Genomic DNA, 13948 nt, shown 5'->3' on the forward strand with positions numbered 1-13948 from the left:
TTTGAATGATAGTTTTGCAGGATATATCAGTCTAGGTTGGAAATCATTTTGCTTTAGAATCTGGAATACTTCACTCCATGCTCTTCTTGACTTTATCGTTTGTGCTGAGAAGTCTGCTGTGATTCTGATAGGTTTTCCTTTATAAGTGATCTGTCTTTTCTCTCTGACAGCTTTTAATAATCTATTCTTGTGTTGGATTTCTGGGATGGTGATTATTATATGCCTGGGTGTAGTTTTATTTTGGTTATGACTATTTGGAGTTCTATATGCTTCACTGATCCTGATTTCAGTTTCTGATCTCATGCTTGGGAAATTTTCAGCCATTACTTCTCTAAATATCCTCTTGATATCCTTTATGTTGTCTCCTTCTTTTTCATTAATCCCTATCATTCTTATGTTATTCTTCTTTGCATCGTCTTGCAGTTGTTGAATTGTTGTTCCTGATTCCTTGTTATTTTTAAAAGATCTTTCCTTTCCTGTTCACTCGCTGCAATCCTGTCTTCAAGGTCTGAAATTCTATCTTCACTTTCATTAAGGCAGTTTTTACAACTTTCAGTGGAGTTTTTTATTTCCTGTATATCTCTGTGCATCTGCATTATGTATTCTGTTTGTTTCTTATATTGCTCGTCTAGGGATTCTATCTTTTTGTTTAGTTCCTCCAATTTTTTATCTGTGTTTTCTTTAGATATATTTAGAATCTCTTTCATTTCTTTTATCATTTCTTCTTTTATCTGGGAAATTATTTCGAGTTTGAATTTCTTTAAAGCTTCCTGGAGTTGCTTGTCAACTTGAGTAGCTATTGTGTCTGATATATGAGGTGGATGGGATATATTTTCTTCTAAATACATTCCTCCTAGGGTTTCCTGAGATGGGCTGGAGGTTTGAGGTTGTAATTTGGTCTTTCGTTTTGTCATTTTCCTATATTTCTGTGTTTCAAGTGTTATTTGAAAACTTCCTCAGGATCTGTTGAAAATCCCCTTCTATGTTTGCAGCTACTGAGACTCTGGCACCACGCTACCCCAAGCCATTGGGCCTGCAGAACCAATGGCCCTCCTCTGCTTGTTCAGAACTCCGCAGTTCCAGACAAGCTGGGCCTCAGGGACACTGTGCGCCCACCTGCCCCTTGGAAGCTCCACAGCTCTTCAATCGCAGCCGGGTTAGGGTACTCACCATAGGCCGCAGTGCCTCAGGAGCCTGTGTTCCCTCCCTGCTTGCAGAGATATTCAGTCCTCCAGACAAAGGAAGGGGCTTCTGCAGGCACTCCAGATCCGCCCAGCTCCTCCTCTGCACACCGATGGCTAGGCGCGGCTGGGCTGGGGGGATAGTGTAGGCCCGCCCACCCATCAGGAGCTCAGCAGGCCTCCAAGTGTAGCCGGGATGGGGAGGCTGATGTAGTGGTCTCTAACCCGCTGCTCCACTTCACTGCACCCAGAAGCCTGGGGGGTCCGGAACAGTCTGAGATTTGGGCAGAGTGTGCTGAGCACTTACCACAGGCTGAGGTGCCTCAGGAACCTGCGATCCCTCCCTGCTTGCAGAGATATTCAGTCCTCCAGACAAAGGAAGGGGCTTCTGCAGGCACTCCAGATCCGCCCAGCTCCTCCTCTGCAAACCGATGGTTAGGCGCGTCTGGACTCCGGGGATAGTGTAGGCCCGCCCACCTGTCGGGAGCTCAGCAGGCCTCCAAGTGTAGCCGGGATGGGGAGGCTGATGTAGTGGTCTCTAACCCGCTGCTCCACTTCACTGCACCCGGAAGCCCTGGCATGAAGTTTGGGTGATATCTCTGTTAGTGTCACCTTTACCCTGAGGAGGTGTGAGTCATTGTTTGTAGAGGGTGAGAGAATACCTGTCCCTTCAACCAGTTTGTCTGTTTACTACCCTTGCTAGAGTCTAACATTCCCCATATTGGGGAATTCTTAGGAATTAAGCATTTTTGTTTGCCCAAATCTTAAGCGAAGGTTCACAGTGATGCACCCTTATAAGCCCAGTATTCTTCGGAGGTTGAGGCAGAAGGATATCAAGTTTGAACCTAGTGTTGGCAAATCAGCACTTTGGAAAAAAAAAAGGTGGGTGGGGGGAGGCTAGGGTTCTAGTTCAGTGCAAAAGCCCCATTTCAATTCCTTGTACCACAGAAAGAAAAACAAAGTTTCATGAATTGACTAAACCATATCTTTCCAAAGCCACAAGGGTGCCAAAGCAGGCCTCAGGGAAGAAAAAAGAGGTTGGGGCTAGGGTGTTCCGTATGTTGGGAGCATTCATCAGTAAAGAACAAACTAAGACCACTGACCTTACAGAGGTTGGCACACTATAGAAGCCAGTGGAGCATGACAGTGTCCTTTGCCACAGGTCCATCTTGTGCCAGACTTCTGTGCCACACATTCTTGCCAGGTGAGGGAGATCTGGTCCAGCCTTGAAAACATCCAGCAGGACAGGCAGATGCAGAAGGTGCTGTGATGGGGCTTACAGAAGGGGCTGTCCCCCTGGGGAGGGCCTCTTGTTCACACAGTTGCTTCAGGTTCTGAGATGAAAGGGGCCTCACTCTGGGCCACTCTCAGATAAAACAGATGCTGTCACAGTGCTGTCACAGTGCTTCCCCTGGGAAATCAGCCTAACCAGCTGTTGGAAGCATGTGTAGAGTACAGTTATGGTGATGAAGAAACCCTGTCTGTGTGCTCTGGTTTCAATTTTTTTTATTAGCTCTGGGCCTTGGATGAAGATATTTAATTTCTCAGCTGTATATGGAGGCACAGGCTTATAATCCCAGTACTCTGGAAGGCTGGGACAATGGGAGCACATGTAAGCCTAGCCCTGGTATCTTCACAACTCAGTGAGACCTGTCTCAAAAACTAAAAAGACTGGGGATATACCTCAGTGCAGAGGCCCTGGTTCAACCCCCAATATCAGTAACCCCCCCCCCCAAAGTTTAATTTCTCTGAGACTTAATTTTCTTAGCTTTTCAATGTGGAATGTGATTTCTTAATCCACTCCTCACCCCTTAGGTAGGTGGGAGAGTTAAACAGAATAATTTAAGCCAGAACTCTTGGGGCATGGAAGATGGTGAAGGGCTACTATCGACCCTGTTCCCTCAAGGCCTTAACCCAGCCTGACCTGGGTTTATCTAGATGCATGCCAAATACAGGTCCTGTTATAGGGAGGGAGTGGAAAGATTCTTCTCTTCTTTATAGTCTTCTGCTTATAAGTGAAAGAAAAATTTAAATATATCCTTCATGAGGAATGTGCTGATTATAGAGCTATTTAGATCTTTCCGAATTGGTATCCAGTTCACTAAATGACATTTTTCGTTTTCCATCTAGAGACCTTAATTCCCACACTTTGGGTCACAGCATACCTTGAGACTTGTTTTTCTCAGTATATTACTCTTACTCTCCGCAGTAGCACAGTTTCACTTTGAGACTGGCAAATGTAAAAGGACAGTTCAGTGAGCAGCAGTATTAATAGGGAGCCTCATGTTTATGTAATGGCATTGGGCTTTGTGTGCTACACAGAATGTACAAGGGTAATTAGATATTTCAATACATGTCTAGACAGGGCAAAGCTCCAGGAGCACTTGCTCAGCCTGGGAAATGCTACAGGTCACTCATTTGTGACCAGAAAAAGCCCTCCTTGATTAACAAATTAAATGTGGAGTTATCTGTAACCCAACAGGAAAGTCAGATCTGATGAAATTTGACAGGATTGATCCTTTATCCAACCAGACTAGGACTAACTGCCCAGTGTGGCTTGATTTTCAGTGCTAAAAGGGATGTCTTTCAAATACCTTTCTGCCATCAGTGATGGGACCTAGATTTTAGTCTTAAAATCACCTCTTTGGGTTACATTATTCTGATTCAAAGCTGCTCCTGTAAAATGTACATCTGTCACTTAAGAGAGTCATACATGGCCCTGACTCTTTGGTCTTTGGGAGATTAGTGAGAAAATATGTGTTAGGGTAGATGTCTTTGGATGTGGGAGCAATGGGAACAAATTTAAGGCTTGTAATTGGGCACACTTTCGCAGGAGGGTGTGCTCAGGTAGAGGAGGCTCAGGAGGGCAGCAGGAAGTCTTGGAATAATTTAGGGAAGGGAGGAGAAAAAAGGAGAAGCCAAGGTTAGGTGAAAGCGTCTTTCTGGTACTTGGGATTTAAGAATGTCTGTGCTGAAGTGTGGAGGTAGAGATCACAGCTTCCTTTTCCTCCTGTTAGTTCTCTCCCAGCATCTAATCTAATGACTTCTTTAGCCCCCTATTCACTAGGGTACACATGACAGTTTATCCATTGCAAGTTATTAGATTTAAGATTATCCATAAAGCTCCACTCATTGTATTCCAGAAAGATCCTCAAAGGTGGGGGCCAGTTGAACTTGGAAAGGGTAAATTTCAGTGTCATCTCTTATGAGAGGTCCTCTAGCTGCCTCTGCTGCCAGTGTTATGTACCACATTTGTTGAAATCCTACTTGCTGTGCACCAGGTTTGAGGCTAGTAGCTACACACATGTCTCATGCTCTTTGCAAATTATTTGCTTGTATGTTTTCACAACTAGTTGTTAAGAGTCAGTAGTTGCTAGTGTTTCTGTTGTACTGATTAGAAATCTGAGATTTAAGAGGCCAAATAATTTTTCCACTATCTAATAGCTAAGGAGTGAAGAGGTTGAGTCTTAAACTTAGAAAAGTCCAGCCTGCTATGCTGTTGTTAAGGGATAATCGCTTTGATGGTTGCTATTGTTTCAAAGTAAAAAATAGAAAGGACTGGTTATGTAGCTTGGGGCATCAATGCAGAGGTACTGGGGTTCAATTTTCAATTCCACCAAAGAGAAAGAAAGAAAAAAGATAGTATGGAAGCTTAAGGAACACTTAAGTGGGGATGTCTTCCCAAGTGGAAAACAGTGTGGAGAGAGGTGCTGGAGACGCATCTATGAGAAGGAGGGATTTTGTTTGTCTGCATGGCTCCCCAACATCATTTTGATTCTTCAGTAGCCAGTATCGCTGCTTGGCTCTCTTCAGACCTCTGACTTTGTCTAACACTCTGCCCCAAAACTCAAAATGAAAGCAGGCCTCCTGTTTTCTCAGGGACATGCCTTGGCAACTGAACCACATACTGTGACTTCTCCTATATTTCCATATTTGTCATTCTATCTATATTGATGCTCCAACCTAAGCTTTGACTTTGGCTTTCTCCCTTGGCTCGAGTGGCTAGTATCCTTCCAGCTCTGTTGCTCCTGGCTGCTCCGAGCATATGTCCTGTTAGGACTCCAGAGGATTTTCTTCTTTGATCCTGCCTCCTTGGACAGGGCTCTGCCACTCTGGTTCCAGCAATGTCTGTAGGATATGAGCTTAAGGATCCTCCAGCATGGCTCTGCCTTCAGTGCCTTAATGGTGTTGGCCAACACCCTGCCTGCAGCCAGCACTACCCTGAGAGCCTTGCTGACCCTTCTGCAGAGGCTGGGCAGGACTACTAGCCCTATGCTTCCCCGCCCACTCCACGCAGCTCATGCTGCCACCCTGAAAACCCTGCTAGGACTTGGAAGCTGTCTTAGTCTGGGGCAGCGGAGCCTAAGGCCAGTGCTTATAAACTACCATTTATTTGATGAGAGCAACAACAGAGAAACAGAAATGAGGGCAAGTGAAGTGGGTCACAGAAAGGAGGAGACCAAATACCAAGAATTGTATCATCCATCTCTGGGCACTGCTTGCTGGTAGATACAACTGATGGATTTCGTGCAATGTTTTCAGGGAGATGTATGAGTGACTGCATTTTAGAACAGGGCGAGGAGCAAAAGGCGTTTATTCACTGGCATGTATTCCCCTCTTCCCTTGGCCCAAGTCTGCCCCAAGGGGCATTAATTCTCCTGCACTGGTTACCAGATGCCAAGAAGCGGCCAGCTACCTGTCTCACACCCCATTAACAGTACACTCCTCAGTGGCAACAGAGAGGTGTAGGAGACAAGAGGGTGTGCTATCCCTGTGAGTTGAATAAGTGGCCATGGCAGTGGCATCAGTAGACACACCCGGGCCCACAGCAGTGGCAGCACAAGCCCTGCTAGATTTTCTCAGCCTGGCACGAGGCAAAGGTGTAGATGGGGTGATGGATAAATGTGATCTAGTCATGTTGCATTAAAATAGCATTTCATGGAGCATTAAAACAGCAGTTCAGGTTGACTCCTGGACTTGTTTGTGCTGTGAGGAAACTTCTTGGCTGGGTGAGGAAATACTCAGTTTCCCTTTCTTTCCCTTAGGGTTGAGTGTTTCTATGTGGGGTCTCTTGTGTGGGTGGAGTACAGCTGAGCATTCTGATTGGAAGGAGCACATCCAGTTCATACTATGTCTATGGCCTGCATCCTCTCGTCAGAAAAGACAGCAGCTTTCTTTGGAGCAGCTGATGAATCTGACATTGATCACACACCGGGGGCCCATGTCTCTGGAAAGCAGAAGTATTTATGATCGTAATCCAACACTTTGTCCAATCTATTGACAGTTGTGTGAGACAAGGCGCTACCTTCTAGTTTATTCCCCAACTCTAATTTGTTTTGGCACCAAAAGATGGCCTCCTCAGTGTCCTCCAGCCCTGGGGGAGAGTGAGTGCCATTATCTTCCGTGATGCTTGTGAGATATGCCTTAAAAGAACTCCTGTTTTTCCTTTTTTCCTTCAATACTGGGGATTGAGCCCAGGACTTCTGAGCTATGTCTCTACCCTTTGTGTATTTTTCTCCTTAAGACAAGAGTCTTGTAAAGTGGGTAAGTTACTCACGCTGAGCTCAAACTCAACTTCCCTTCATTTTTAAAGTTCAGGGGATATCAAACAAAGGATTTAAGGTTACAGAGAGGAGGCTCCTGTGAGAACACAGCAATCCTTCAGGTTTTAGTTGCACTAAATTCTTCAACTTGACTCATCAGCCAGCTGACCTCCTGGAAAGGGTGAGGTCTAATTTGGAGTCCAGCTGAGATTAAAGCATTTGAACTGCTAGTCAAGTAGGCAACTGGTGCACTTAACTTTTGACCCCATTGTGACCTCCCTTGACAACGATTTCTCTCTACGTTGTAAAAATAGACATCATCAGAATGAGAATACAGTAGGGCTTCTCCCATGCAAATGATCATCAAAACTAAACCAGCAGTTTTGGTCAGTGGTGGAAATTAGTTACTCTAACGTGACACACTGGATATCCCTCACTAGGGTGAGTATGGGGAGGAGGACCGTTCCGGTGAACATCATCATTGTTCAGTCTGAACCTTTTCCTTGCCTCTTTATGCAAATTTCTGCACTTCGTTGGGCCAAGCATGTTCTTCTGGGAGTGTCAGGTGGGAGTGATGGACTCTCTTAAGCTGGAGCCCCAGGTTGGTATCACGAAAGGAAGTGATAGACAGGTGACAAAACCCTCATTATCGTGACTTGCCCAGAGCAAAGGGGATCTGATCTAAGTGGACTTGCAGTCTCTACTGTTTAAAAATGCTAACTGCTGATAACCCTCAAATGATAATTGTATCACAAAGTAGGCAGCTCAGAATCCTCTCTGCGTGAATCAGCTTCCTAGATATCAAAGTAGAAAAGTTGGACTGGCTCTTCTCTGTACATATTAATGCTCTTCTGAATATGACATCAAATAAAGCTGGGCCTTGTTTGAATAACTAGAATAGAGATTCCCACCTGCTTATACCTCTTCCCATCCATGCCCACCTGACACATGGGGTTCCTGCCGGAAGCCCATCCATCTGGTCCTGGAGACAGAACAGAAACATGGATTCCTGATGCCCTGGAGTGAGCTCTGGCATCTGGGCAACAGGAAGAGAACCATCACAGAATGCCAAGGGGCATAGACTCTTACCTCGCAAGCCTGTCAGGCAAGTGCTTCTCCACCCAGCCGGCCACGGAACACAGGTGGCTTGGGAAGGGTGGTGACCGGTTCTGCAGAATCCCTTTGGCACAGCAGGTGTGTAAAAGTTGGCTTCCGACACCGCCACAACATTTATGACCTTCCTTGCCTCAGAGTGGCTCAGAGCCGCTGCCCTTGATCTGCTTCATGCTCAGTGCTGCTCCTTCTTCTGATCCTCCCAGGTTGTGACCTGCGGGCTGACTCACTTTCCTGTTTACAGCCTTCCTCAGCTCTCACTCCTAGTGTTGTACATGGTTTCTCTAGCAAATGACCTTTGCTTTCCTCTTGACTAGTGTTCAGTTTCTCTTCTGGCCAGACATCCTCTGGTTAAAAATACGGTACATTTTCCTTGTCCCCCAGGACCCCTTGTCCCTGCTGTGACCTCCTAAGAGCAGTGCACATGCTAGACTCACGTTTGCATACAGGAGAGGAAGAAGGGAGAATAGAGCAGGTACACAGGGAGGGAAGGAGCTGGGCAAAAAGGGAGAATAAACCTGTTCCTTCTGTGGATTCCTGCTGCCACTAGTGTAGCCATTAAAATGAGCACCACAGGATTTGTTTAATCTGAGAGTCATGGGAAGCAATATAAGCCCCTTTTGGCTATATGGGCCTGTTGGGAACCTCTGGATCTGGTACTGCTGTTCTGTAGTCCAACGTTCCTTTACTTTCTCTACAAGTGAATATTTTCTGACAAGTAGTTTTACTTGTATAGCTTAACTCTTCAGTGAATACTCAGACTTAGTTCAATTGGTGAAATTTGGCAATACTTTCATTGCTAATACTTTGTGGATTCTAGAATTTTATTAAGTGCCAGCCCCTTTCTGAGGGTTCTGTACTTCATAGCAATAGTTTTTTTCTTTTTTTTTTTTTTTTTTTCTTTTGGTATTATCTGCCTTACTTGTGTCTGCCTTATTCTCTAGGGAACCATCTCTAGCCACAGCCCTGCCAGAAACATAGACTTGTTCATACTGTTTGATCCTCACTGTAGATGATTAGATCTGTGGTACACATTTGATCCTGATATAATAGGTCCATAAACAATGTCACTGACCAATGACATCATACTGTTGAATTTTTGAGCTCAAGTATCCATAGTTAGTCATTGGTGGGTGCTGGACTCTTCAGGTTCATGCTATGTATGAAAGGTTTAGATTGCAAGAGCACAGAAACAATAATCAAAGATAAGCTGGTTTGTAGAGAGAAGGATGTACCTTCGTCAGGCATGCAGTGGGTTAAGGGATCACAGAGATCCAGAAAGAGAGCAATGCAGAGCATGTCTTTAGCTTTTGGTGGCTTCCAAGTTCCAGCCACAAAAAGTCCTGTAGATTCTTTATTTCCTGTTTGTGAGTATCCATGGAATGACCTCTTAGATCTTATAACAACTCTCACCCCACCACCACATTTTTCTTTTTTGAGAAAAGAATTTTTGTTCCTTTTAGCTAAAAAGCTTTGACTAAAATAAACTGCAACCTAGGTGTGGTGAGCAATGGCTGCTGCAGAGAGTTGTAAACTCATATCTTGGTAATATTAAGCAAGAACCGGAATGCTTTTAGTTGCTTGTTTTGCTAAGTGTGACTGAAACTACTTACATCTGTGCAATCACAGTTAGTCATTTAGGATATTCTGGCTTTCCACCCATTTCTCTTTTGTGATAAAGGTATTGGCTTTATAGGGTGTGTTGTAAAAACTCTGTTAGAGGAAAAAATACCCAGTATAAATTTAACATCAAAGACCAAGATTGCCTCTCCTGGTTTATAGTGGTGAGCTTTTTTTTTTTTTTTTTTTTTTTAAATCAGTACTGGGGATCGAACTCACGACCACCTGCTTGCAAGGCAGGCGCTTATGCCGCTGAGCTAAATCCCCAACCCAGTGGTGAGCTTTTTGATTGTTCATGCTAGAAATATGATTTTGATTGCCTTGTCAACAAACCTGTAGTCCAAATAACTGGAGATGTTTATGGCTGGGGAAATTCCAGACAGCAGGGATAGCAGGGGAACTGGCGGGAGAATGAGGTAACAACAGTCTGTGTTCCCTCTCCAGCAATTACAAGTTGTTCTCCTCATGAGTTGTAGCTCTTGCACCACGCTGACATTTATCTAGGTGGAGAAGTATAAGAAATGGGCGCCCTGGGGATGGAGCTGTGGCTTTCCTGTGTGTGTGTGTGTGTGTGTGTGTGTGTGTGTGTGTGTTTCATGTGTTTTGATGAGCTGAAAGAGAGGACACTGCAAATTTGCCTAAAACATAAAGCTAGTCTGGGTCAAAAAGTCTGAAATACTCTGCAGAGTATGTTTTGCATTTTTTGTTTTGTTTTTATTTGTTTTATGTTAGTATATGTTTTGTGTTTTGTTAGTACATAATGATTGCATTCCTAATGGGGAGCTGGCACATGTACATAACACATTTCAGTTATTTTTCATCCCCACCCTCAGCCTCTATCATTTGATCACCTTCTGTTTGCAAAAAATCTATTTCCCTATTTCCTATTATATATCTTTTATTTTTCTCTTTATAATTTGAATTTCTCATATGAGAGAAACCATATGATATTTAAGCTTGTGTTTGAATTATTTCACTTAACATTTTGGTCTTAAAGTGCATCCATTGTCCTGTAGATGATCAGGTCTATTCTTACTTATGGCAAAGTAGTACTGTATTATGTATAAATGTCATGTTTTCTTTATTCATTTCTTTATCAGTTGAAGGACATATGGGCTGCTTCCAAGATTTAGCTATTATGAATTGTGCTTCTATAAACAGGGGCATGCATGTATCACTGTAACATGCTTTCTATAAAGGGGTAACTGAGTTAAATGGAATTTCTAGTTTTAGTTTTTTGAGGACTCTCCATGCTGATTTCCATAGTGGTTGTACTGGTTTACATTCCTACCAACAGTGTAAATGGATTCCACTTCTCCCCACAGCCTCACTAGCATTTGTTATTGTTTGATTTCTTGATGATGACCATTCTTTCTGAGTAAGATGGAATCTCAGTGTTATTTTAATTTACATTTTCAACTGGGAAAAGAATACTTGGAGAATGGTGGAGAGAGAACTGGTGTATAGTGAGAGGCAACATGGCCTAATGGTAAACGTACAGGCTGTGGAGCCAGACCATCTTCACTGAAATCCCAGGCCCACTGCTTAGTATTTCTGTCACCTTGGAAGGCTTCTTCAAATCTTGCTGCCTCAATTTCTTCATTTATAAATTGGGAATAATAATAGTACCTACCTTGTAGGTTTGTTGTGAAGGGTAAAGGAATCAAAACATGTAATATGCATAGAGTAATATCTGGCTTAGTATAGGTTCTTAAGAAATGCTAGATATCATTACTTTGTAAGATATCAGCTAATGTGCTAACAAGACCAGAAAGCTGCAAGAAAACTAACATCACAAATGTACTATATTCTCCTATGAAATCGGATTTACTATGAAGTCAATGTAGTTGAAGGCAGGGTCTTTCGCTGGGACAAGTTTGGATGGAGAGAGGAAATGAGTTTTCAGTATCAAACACTTTTGTAAGCATTTTTGGTCAATAACTAAACACTGTGAGAGATGGATTTTGCAAGACCCCAGAAAAAAATGCAAGATGTGTATTCCTTGACTTATGGACTGTATGTGTATTAGCTAAAACAAGAAAGAAGATTCATGAAAGGGTTACTAAAATGGAGATGGGAAGAAGAAAAAATGGATTGGGATGAATTTTATGAAGGAAAGGAATAGTAAGAATAATAACTTGTTTATGAAATATTGGGAAACTGGTGCTGGCATGAAAGGTGAATACTTTGAGGTGAATACTTAAGCAGATGTTCACTTGACCATGCTCCCACAGTGAGTGGCTCAGTCCCTGAGCTAGAAGCTCAGGGGTTAGAAAGCAGTCTGCATGAAGGTTACGGGTTAGAGCCTGTAATTATCCACAGTGATTGGGGATGTTTCTAACAGAACCCTAGGTCAGTTCAATCTAGTACTTGTAAATAACTTACATTGATATAGTGCTTTATGAAACATTTAAGACAGCCTGAACTTACGTGATTCTCATAATAATCATTTACTAGTCCCTATTTTGGGCAAAGCTATGCTGGGAATCAAGAGAGAGAAAAATGGGTTGTATTGTAATATCTGCTTTGTACTGCCACCTAGATGACAATTCAAGTTTTTAAAATTGAAGACAATATATTTGATTAATTTTTATTTACAATATTTTGACTTCACCATTGATACTGTGAAGAAGCTAAGGAAATGGAAGTTCTCTTTTTCTTGTTTTCCTTATATTTCTACTCTGGGCTACACTCTTGTGTCAATAGAAAATTGTATTCTTTCATTTGTTTTCTTTTTCTTTTTGGTGGTGCTGGAGATTGAGCCCAGGACCCTGCCTAGGCTAAGTACATGCTGTACCAGTGAGCAAATACCTCCAGCCTCTTATTTTTAGAGTGATTATTCATAAAAGCCATTTTAGAGTGAGAAGTTAGTTTATTCATTATCTTCCACCCTTCATTCCACAGAGGAGGATGAAACACAGATGACCTGTTCAGGTAACCGAGCTTAGCCCAGGTGTGTTTTCTTTCTTTCCAAGTTGTTTCCTCCATGGGGGTCAGGGGATTGTAGTTCACTTGTTTCTGTATACACACAGGCTGAAATGTGTTATGTTTTGTCTCAGACCCCCTAGGACCAGATTTTCTATGAAATTAGTATGGTTGCAGACAGGGTCCATCATGAGATAAGTTTGGATGGGGAGAGGGACTAAGCAGTTTTGGTCAAAAACACATAATATATGAGATAGACTTAACTCTCCAAAACTCCAGTAATTTGTTGTGAATGTTTATCTGACTTTATATTTTTAATTTTGTACTCTTTTATTTTAAAGAAGTACTCTTGTCCAAAGTTGTATATGTTTCTGGGCCTATAAAGCCTGGTTTTGCTTCTGATGTCCAAAGATATTTCTTGGGAATTTCATTTAACTATTTAAAATTTGTATCTTAAAATTAATTTTTATTAGTTTTTGAATATATTTAAAGTTTATTTCAAGTGAATTTAGATTATATTACAGTAATAATATAAAAAGTTGTGCTAAAATGTTTTAAACAAAACAGTAGCTCGTTGACTCAGATTTTCCTCTGGATTTGCCCTTCTATATTCTTCAAACATAGCACTTTTAATTCCTTCATTAATGTTTACCTTTATATTATTTTTTAATGACTGACTTTCTTAATTGACTAGTTTTAGATATTAAATATTGGGTTCCTGAATTAATAGCCAAGGATTTAACTTTGTTACTCTGAATGCCCCTTTTCTCTCTTCTCAGTTCCCAAAAGAGTTAAATCACAATGTTTTGTTACCTCAAGCTTTAGTATTTGTATTGTGATGATTATATAACTATAGCCAAAGCAAGTTGTTTTCTTTGTCATCCTTTTTTAGTTTGTCGTGAGTTAACTGTCATTTTATTTGTCTTTTGCTTTTTTTTGTATGTGTCTTAATGAATGCACTGATTTTCTTTCCCTTTTATGTAACTTTTTGTTTTTCCCAGAGTTTATAATTGCTTCGTCTTTTACTTTGCTTTGCTTTCTGTGTATCTAGCTAAATGCATCATCAGAACTACAAAGTATTTATCCTGTAGTTATTATTGGAAGTCATCATACACATCTACCAAGTCTTTCCTCCTCTTTTGTTCTCCTAGAAGCCTTTCTCCCTATAACCCTTTATTTTCCTGCTCCCATATGGGCTGATTTTTTTCCTAGTGTCTGAAATATCATGATAAGCTTTTAGTAAAGATGTTTGGTGAGGATGACTTCCAATGGGTTCTTTCTAAATCCTAGGGAATTTTCTAGTTATTATACAAGGTATGATTGAAAATAGTGTGTTTAAATTAAAATTTATTACAATAGGAGACACATTGCCATTAATCCCCCTCATACTCCTCCCCTCACTTAGAACACATTTATCCCATTGTTCTTGGCATTTTCTGAAGTGGTTCTGGAAGTCCTCTTTTTCTGAATGTCTGTGGTTGCACTGTTATGGTTGACTTCTTGTCCTGAGTTAATTCCAAACGTTTACCTTCCATGTTCATTTTGACTTTGGGACTGAGTCAAAAG

General features: G+C 41.9%; 1 protein-coding gene and 1 long non-coding RNA gene across 3 annotated transcripts in view; one reads left to right on the forward strand and one right to left on the reverse strand.

Annotated features, from left to right (window-relative positions):
* Fsip1 (fibrous sheath interacting protein 1) overlaps window positions 1–13948 on the forward strand; it is a 222042-nt gene that overhangs the window by 187931 nt on the left and 20163 nt on the right. The gene's annotated exons all lie outside the window — the stretch shown is intronic.
* LOC134476406 (uncharacterized) lies at window positions 676–8026 on the reverse strand. Its single transcript, XR_010048016.1, has 3 exons — window positions 7814–8026; window positions 2285–2406; window positions 676–1755 (listed from the first exon to the last, which is right to left on the reverse strand). It is a non-coding gene; the product is annotated as an uncharacterized LOC134476406 (long non-coding RNA).

The sequence above is a fragment of the Cavia porcellus genome, unplaced genomic scaffold (genome assembly GCF_034190915.1).
Source record: "Cavia porcellus strain 051 isolate PalLab524CR breed Dunkin Hartley unplaced genomic scaffold, mCavPor4.1 scaffold_6, whole genome shotgun sequence".
NCBI classification, from domain to species: domain Eukaryota; kingdom Metazoa; phylum Chordata; class Mammalia; order Rodentia; family Caviidae; genus Cavia; species Cavia porcellus.